The 8,825-nt window shown below is 41.4% G+C and overlaps 1 non-coding gene across 1 annotated transcript; it reads left to right on the top strand.

Moving 5' to 3' along the window:
- The first annotated feature begins 783 nt into the window (after positions 1 to 783).
- Positions 784 to 855, top strand: TRNAY-AUA (transfer RNA tyrosine (anticodon AUA)). The gene has a single exon. It is a non-coding gene; the product is annotated as a tRNA-Tyr (tRNA).
- Positions 856 to 8,825: the final 7,970 nt, after the last annotated feature.

Below are 8,825 nucleotides of genomic sequence, written 5' to 3'. Positions count from 1 at the left end.
AGTGGATTCAAGAGATGTGCATACAGTATAATTGAAATGGTCTACTGATCAGGGAAATGTAAGGTGGAGGTTGGAAGAGAAACGTGAAGAATACACTTACATTCTGGCTTGGGCAACTTGCTGACTGATGATCCCCTCTATGTAGAGAACCTCAGAGGAGGAATAGAGTCTATGTTAGCTTCAATGACCATACTTTCAGATGAAGAAAGTCAAAGTGGTTAAGTATTCTGCTGAGAGTCATCCCCAGTGAGAGGCAGAACCAGGATACATATCAGATTGGTTTGAATAAAAGCTTCATGCTCCTATTTACAATAGCCAGCACATAAAAGCAGCCTAAATATTCAATGATGGATGAATGGTTAATGAAGATGTGGTTCATATACACAATGGAATGTTCCTCAGCCATAAAAAAGAAGGAAATAATGCCATTTGCAGCAACATGGATGGACCTAGAGATTGTCATACTGAGTCAAGTAAGTCAGACAAAGACAAATATGATTGTGCTTATATGTATAATCTTAGAAAAGGGTACAGATAAACTTATCTACAAAACAGAGCTAGTGTTATGGATGTAGAAAATAAACTTATGGTTACCTGGCTTGAGGGGGGGAGGGATAAAATTGAGAGATTTAGATGGACATATAGATACCACTGTGTATAAATTAAATAACTAAATAGGACCTAGTGTATACAGCACAGGGAACTCTACTCAATACTCTGTAATGACCTATATGGGAAAAGAATCTAAAAAAGAGTAGATATATGTATAACTGATTCTGGACTTCCCTGGTAGCTCAGACGGTAAGGCGTCTGCCTATAATGCAGGAGACCCAGGTTCAATCCCTGGGTCGGGAAGATCCTCTGGAGAAGAAACGGCAACCCACTCCAGTACTCTTGCCTGGAAAATCCCATGGTCAGAGGAGTGTGGTAGGCTACAGTTTGTTCAATTAAGTCGCTTAGTCATGTCCAACTCTTTGCAACCCCATGAACCACAACACGCCAGGCCTCCCTGTCCATCACCAACTCCCGGAGTTTACCCAAACTCATATCCATCGAGTCAGTGATGCCATCCAACCATCTCATCCTCTGTTGTCCCCATTTCCTCCTGCCCCCAATCCTTCCCAGCATCAGGGTCTTTTCAAATGAGTCAGCTCTTCACATCAGGTAGCCAAAGTACTAGAGTTTCAGCTTCAACATCAGTCCTTCCAAAGAACACCCAGGACTGATCTCCTTTAGGATGGACTGGTTGGATCTCCTTGCAGTCCAAGGGACTCTCAAGAATCTTTCCCAACTCCACAGTTCAAAAGCATCAATTCTTCTGCACTCAGCCTTCTTTATAGTCCAACTCTCACATCCATACATGACTACTGGAAAAACCATAGCCTTGACTAGACGGACTCCTGTTGGCAAAGTAATGTCTCTGGTTTTTAATATGCTCTCTAGGTTGGTCATAACTTTCCTTCCAAGGAGTAAGTGTCTTTTAATTTCATGGCTGCAATCACCATCTGCAGTGATTTTGGAGCCCCCCAAAATAAAGTCTGTCACTGTTTCCATTGTTTCCCCATCTATTTGCCATGAAGTGATGCGACTGGATGCCATGATCTTAGTTTTCTGAATGTTGAGCTTTAAGCCAACTTTTTCACTCTCCTCTTTCACTTTCATCAAGAGGCTCTTTAGTTTTTCTTCACTTTCTGCCATAATGGTGGTGTCATCTGCGTATCTGAGGTTATTGATATTTTTCCTGGAAATCTTGATTCCACCTTGTGCCTCATCCAGCCTGGCATTTCCCATGATGTACTCTTCATAAAGTTAAATAAACAGGGTGACAAAATACAGCCTTGATGTACTCCTTTCCCAATTTGGCATACTACTTTTCCCAGTCTGTTGTTCGATGTCCCTTGGAATGCAAGGAGATTCAACCAGTCCATCCTAAAGGAGAATCAGTCCTGGGTGTTCTTTGGAAGGACTGATGCTGAAGTTGAAACTCCAATACTTTGGCCACCTCATGCAAAGGGTTGACTCACTGGAAAAGACCCTAATGCTGGGAGGGATTGGGGGCAGGAGGAGAAGGGGATGACAGAGGATGAGATGGCTGGATGGCATTACTGACTCGATGGGCATGAGTTTGAGTAAACTCCGGGAGTTGGTGATGGACAGGGAGGCCTGGCTTGCTGTGATTCATGGGGTTGCAAAGAGGCGGACATGACTGAGTGACTGAACTGAACTGAACTGTTCCATGTCCTGTTCTAACTATTGCTTCTTGACCTGCATACAGATTTCTCAGGAGGCAGGTAAGGTGGTCTGATATTCCCATCTCTTGAAGAATTTTCCACAGTTTGTTGTGATCTACATAGTCAAATCTACACAAAGAATTGATGCTTTTGAACTGTGGTGTTCGAGAAGACTCTTGAGAGTCCCTTGGACTGAAAGGAGATCCAACCAGTCCATCCTAAAGGAGATCAGTCCTGGGTGTTCATTGGAAGGATTGATGTTGAAGCTGAAGCTCCAATACTTTGGCCACCTCATGCAAAGAGTTGACTCATTGGAAAAGACCCTGATGCTGGGAAAGATTGAGGGCAGGAGGAGAAGGGGACGACAGAGGATGAGATGGTTGGATGGCATCACTGACTCAATGGACATGGGTTTGGGTGGACTCTGGGAGTTGGTGATGGACAGGGAGGCCTGGCATGCTGCAGTTCATTAGGTTGCAAAGACTCAGACACAACTGAGCGACTGAACTGAACCGAACTGACATAATGTATTTAATGGTGAGCAATGCTGTGGAAAACATAAAGCAAACCAAGGAGATAAAAATGTTAGTCAACTGGAATACAGGGTTAGTGTTTATTTTATTAAGGTGAAATTGGTCAGGGCAAAGGAAGAGGGAGTCTGCCATGGGCATATTGGGAGCAAGAGCTTTTCTGGCGGAGGGAACAGCATTTCTGGTGCAAAGGCGCTGTCGCTAAGCTGTTTCATCTCACACTTCACAAAAGCATCGTGAGTACAGACAGTTCCAGACTTATAACGGTTTGTTTAAGATTTTTGACTTTACAATGGTACAAAACCTTTGAATTCTGTATTTTTATTGTTTTTCCTGGGCTAACCATACATGGTAGATATTCTCTTGTGATGCTGGGCAGTGCTTCTTGTCAGCCATGCGATCACAGCAGTAAACAGTTGATACCCACTGAGTAAATAGTAAACAGCTGAGAACTACTCTGGACTCAGACAACCATTTTGTTTTTCACTTTCATATTAAATCAGTTACATGAGATATTCTGTACTTTATTATAAAATAGGCTTTGAGTTAGATCATGTTGCCCAACTGCAGGCTAATCCATGTGTTCTGAACATGGGCAAATTAGGTGAGGCTAAGCTATGGTGTTTGATAAGTTAGAGATATCAGGTTTTTCTATTTATTTTTTGACTGCACCATGAAGCATGTGGGATCTTAGTTCTCTGACCATGGATGGAACCCATTTCCCCTGCAGTGAAAGGATGGAGTCTTAAGCATTGGACCACCAAGGAATTCCCTATCAGATGCAGTTTTGACTTAAGATGTTTTCAGTTTGCAGTGGGTTTATCCTGGATGTAACTGTAGTGTAAGGGGAGGAAGCCCTACATTCCCTTCATCACAGCGCAGGATAAGAATGCTAGAAATGAGGCAGGAAAGAAATTAGTTGAAATTCATGCCTGATTCATACCTAAATATTTGGAAAACATTTCTAAATATTTTCCCTCAATTTTGAATTATAAGACCATGTTCTAGAGACATGTCTGAGAGAAAGATGCCTTTAAAGATTCTAATTTGCCTGTGAAAACAAAAGTTGAATCACTTGTGCCAGTACAGCCAGAAATTTTCTACTAAGTCTAAAATCTACCTGAATATAGGTGGAGATCAAATTGATCATATAAATGAGTAGTGAGGAATAGCATTCTAGTTAATTGTTACTGACTATAAAATCAGACTTACTTTACAAATTTCTCTTCTCTAGTTTTAGAGATAGCTACAAAATCAATCTTAATTTTGAGTGTTAAATATCAAAATAGAACAATTGATAATTTGCATTAGATACGAATTTTTAAATTATGGATGAAAGTGTTGAGTATTTTTATATGACTCCATTTGGGTTCAAAGTTTTTGTTTTTAATATTTATTTATTTGGCTGTTTCGGGTCTTAGTTGCAGCACATGGGATCTTCATTGTATCCTTCAGGATCTTTCTTTGAGGTGAACAGAATCTTTAGTTGTGGTGCACAGGCTTCAGTAGTTAAGGCATGTGGGATCTTAGTTCCCAGACCATGGATCAAATCCACATCCCCTGCATTGCAAGGCAGTTTCTTAACTGGACCACCAGGCAAGTCCCAGTTTCAAAGTTTTTATGTTTTTTTTTTCCTAGCATGTTGAATAGTCAAGTGGGATGTCAAGAATCTCTGTAGGATCACAGATGCATTTTAATCAACAAATATTTATTGAGACCTTGCCTCATTCCTGATTAGCAAAAACTGTTTTTATTAAGCAATTAATGAAGGATGAGTTTGCCTTTTGATTCAAGATTTTTTTTCCTATTGTTTTCTTAAAAGCTGCTGTCAAATCCTGTTTTACTGAGGATTTTTTTAAATCTTGGAAATACTGCTTAATTTTATTAAATGCCTCATTTTCCTTGGCTAAGATGATTGTGGCTTTCCTGCAGCAATTACATAATATTATAAATAAAATTATATTTTTCTCTTGGTGAACCATCTTTCCATCATGAGAATAAACGCTAGTAGTTCTTTAAAAAAAAAACAAAACAAAAGAAACCTTCATGTATATATTTATAAGAGACTTTAAAAAAAGCTTTTAGGGACTTCCCTGGTGGTCCAGTGGTTAAGACTTTGCCTTCCAATGCAGGGGGTGCAGGTTCCATCCCTGGTTGGGGAACTAAGATCCTACATGCAGCGTTGGGAGGGGGGGCAGGTAGGGAAAGCTCTTTTAGGTTGAGAGCAAAATTAAGAGGAAGGTATGGAAATTTCCCATATACCCCACCTCTGCCTCCCTATGTTAAATCCTCCACCAGGATGGTACATTAGTTACAATTGATGAACCTACACTAACACTGAAACCACTCATAGTCCATAGTTCACATCAGGTTCACACTTGGTGTTGTACAATCTATGCATTTGGACAAATGTATAATGACACATATCCATCATTACAGTATCACACAGAGTATTTTCACTGCCCTAAAAATTCTCTGTGCTCTGCCTGCTCATCCTTCCCTCCTCACTAACTCCTGGCAACCAGTGATCTTTTTAATGTCTTTATAGTTTTGCCTTTTCCAGAATGTCACAGTCTTGGAATCATACAGTGCTAACTGTTCTTTTAATGTAGTTCTTCAGATTTATGGTATGTTGCCTTGTTCATTCATTTTAATTGCTGAATGAGTAAATGACAAAATATTTATCATTCTCCTCCTGAAGGGTAATTAGGCAGTTTCTCCATTCTTACTTGGTAGAAAATTCTAGGTTGGATATAATTTTGCCTCAGGATTTTGAAGCTGTTGGTCTGGTGCCTTCTGGCTTCAATGTCAGCTGTTGAAAATGTAATAAATACTTACATAGTGTTTATGAGGTGCCTGGCATTGTCACTACCTCTTGATATAACATAGTTCATTTAATATTTATAAAAGCATTCTACTTTGTTCTAATTATAGCAGATACTATTAGTTTTAGCCCCATTTTAAATATGGGGAAATTGAGGTACAACAGATCAAGTATCAGGACTTCCCTGGTGGTCCAGTGGTTAGGACTTTGCCTTCCATTGCAGACAGTGAGGGTTCAGTCCCTGGAAGGGAAGCTAAGATCCCACATGCCTCACGGCTGAAAAACTAAGACATAAAACAGAAGCAATATTCTAACAAATTCAATAAAGACTCTAAGTATCTTGCCCCAAATCCTATAGCAGATGAACAGAAAGGCCCTTGACAGATGGGCACACAAGCTGATGGATAAATACCTCCCCTGCCTGGCCTTCAAATGGACTATTCTCAGGTGTACCTCAGATGGTTTCTGAGGGGATGCCTGCCATGATTAAGCTCCCCAGATTCCCATAGAATGGCCCGACCAAATCATGGTTTCTCTTTCCATATCCCTTTGTCCTGCTTCTGGGGTCGCTTCTTAAATAAACTTTGTACTTGGGAGCCTTTGAGTGAGGCTTTCCTTGGGGGTGGGCGAGGTGGTAGGCAGGTCAAGAGGTGGTATCAGAAGTGCCCCAAGAAAGTGTGATCCACTTAAGGGTCAGACAGTAGCAAGGACACATTGCTGGTGGTAGGTGGAGTGGAGAGCACCCTTGACATCACAGTTACCCAGACTCTCACTGCTTAGAGCAAAGTGCATTGAAAATGAAGCTTTCATTTAAGAGATGGATAAAGCCTTTGTGTAGTATGTGGCAATGGTAATCACATGGATCAGATTACCTGGTTTGGCTTAATGCTTTAGAAGCTAATTATCAACTTGGTGCAGACTGAAAACTAGAAGACTGCCATGGCAGGACTTAAAGAAGGTGTCATGACGTTGGCTGTCAAACGTTTTGGCCCATGATTGAATTGTAACATGAACTACAAAGAGGATTGATGTATATAGCCTTGACAGGCTTCCTGTGCAGATACCACAATCACGATAGGAAAGAAGTAGGATGTTGAGATCTGTCATGGGACATTTGGATGATATCCTGAGAATCTCTTTTTAAATTATGAATTGTTTTATTCTTTTATATTCATTTTTATTAGGCTACATCAGGTCTTAGTTGTGGCACATGGAATCTTCATTGTGTCACATTGGGATCATTCCTTGTGGTGCTCAGTTCAGTTCAGTCACTCAGTTGTGTCTGACTCTTCATGACCCCATGAACTGCAGCACGCCAGGTCTCCCTGTCCATCACCAACTCCCAGAGTTTACTCAAACTCATGTCCATCGTGTCGGTGATGCCATCCAACCATCTCATCCTCTGTCATCCCCTTCTCCTCCTGCCCTCAGTCCTTCCCAGCATCAAGGTCTTTTCCAATGAGTCAACTCTTTGCATGAGGTGGCCAAAGTATTGGAGCTTCAGCTTCAACATCAATCCTTCCAATGAACACCCAGGACTGATCTCCTTTAGGATGGACTGGTTGGATCTCCTTTCAGTCCAAGGGACTCTCAAGAGTCTTCTCAAACACCACAGTTCAAAAGCATCAATTCTTCAGTGCTCAGCTTTCTTTATAGTTCAACTCTCACATCCCATACATGACTACTGGAAAAACCATAGCCTTGACTAGACAGACCTTTGTTGGCAAAGTAATGTCTCTGCTTATTAATATGCTATCTAGGTTGGTCATAGCTTTTCTTCCAAGGAGTAAGTGTCTTTTAATTACATGGCTGTAGTCACCATCTGCAGTGATTTTGGAGCCCCCCAAAATAAAGTCAGCCACTGTTTCCACTGTTTCCCCATCTATTTACCATGAAGTGATGGGGCCTGATTGCCTGATCTTAGCTTTCTGAATATTGAGCTTTTAGCAAACTTTTCATTCTCCTCTTTCACTTTCAAGAGGCTCTTTAGTTCTTCTTCACTTTCTGCCATAAGAGAGGTATCATCTGCATATCTGAGGTTATTGGTATTTCTCCCAGCAATCTTGATTCCAGCTTGTGCTTACTCCAGCCCAGCATTTCTCATGATGTATTCTGCATATAAGTTAAAAAGCAGGGTGACAGTATACAGCCTTGATGTACTCCTTTCCTGATTTGGAACCAGTCTGTTGTTCCATGTCCAGTTCTAACTGTTGCTTCATGACCTGCATATAGATTTCTCAAGAGGCAGGTCAGGTGGTCTGGTATTCCCATCTCTTTCAGAATTTTCCACACTTTATTGTGATCCACACAGTCAAAGGCTTTGGCATAGTCAATAAAGCAGAAATAGATGTTTTTCTGGAACTCTCTTGCTTTTTTGATGATCCAGTGGATGTCACAGGTCACAGCATGGTTTAAGCAAGAAAATACAGGCTGTACTTTATATATCAAACAAATTGCAATAACTACCGGCAGAAGCCAAGGGAGCACATTTGGGAGTGGATCTTGAAAATGCTGTAGCAGACAGGGCAGAATATACAACTGAAGAGGGGGGAATTTATTCATAAAGGAGCACTCTCCTGTGATGTAAAATCCAGTGGGGTCTGGGTATCATGGCAGGGCACTTGTCACTCATTCTGTGCCACCTGAAAATGCATGGTGCAACAGGTGGACAGTTCACTTGGGAGTCTGCACCTGTGGGTTTATGTATTGAAAACTGACCTGTATAAGGGACTTGAACATCTGCAGATTTGGGAGCTGTGGGGGTCCTGGGACCAATGTCCCCTGGGTACTGAGGGACTGCTGTACTGAGACAGTCTATGAGGCTCACTGGAAAATCCTTGGCGTGATGACACCTACATCCATGGGATCCCCCATCAGCGATGTATTTTTACACTGGCTTTCTCGCCTCTGCCTTACTTTCCCCAGTTTCTCACTCCTGATTCCAGGGATTTAGTATTAAACAAACTAGCTGCACAGAAGCTCCTGCCTCAGTTTTACTTTTGGAAATTAAGGAGAAGGACCTGGGCTGAGATAAAGTATTATTTGGAGACTAGGTTCCTTTGATTGATCTACCAATTTTCACTGTATTAGGGTATATTTCATATTCTTTGCATCTACCCTTCTTTGTTTTCCCCAGCATCTTCTTGTTGTTGTTCAGTTGTTAGGTCATATCTGACTCTTTGTGACCCCGTGGACTGTAGCACACCAGGCTTCCCTGTCCTTCACTATCTCCTGCAGTTT

Source organism: Odocoileus virginianus, chromosome 9, assembly GCF_023699985.2.
Source record: "Odocoileus virginianus isolate 20LAN1187 ecotype Illinois chromosome 9, Ovbor_1.2, whole genome shotgun sequence".
In the NCBI taxonomy this organism is placed as follows: domain Eukaryota; kingdom Metazoa; phylum Chordata; class Mammalia; order Artiodactyla; family Cervidae; genus Odocoileus; species Odocoileus virginianus.
This window is presented reverse-complemented; position numbering and strand designations above follow the sequence as displayed.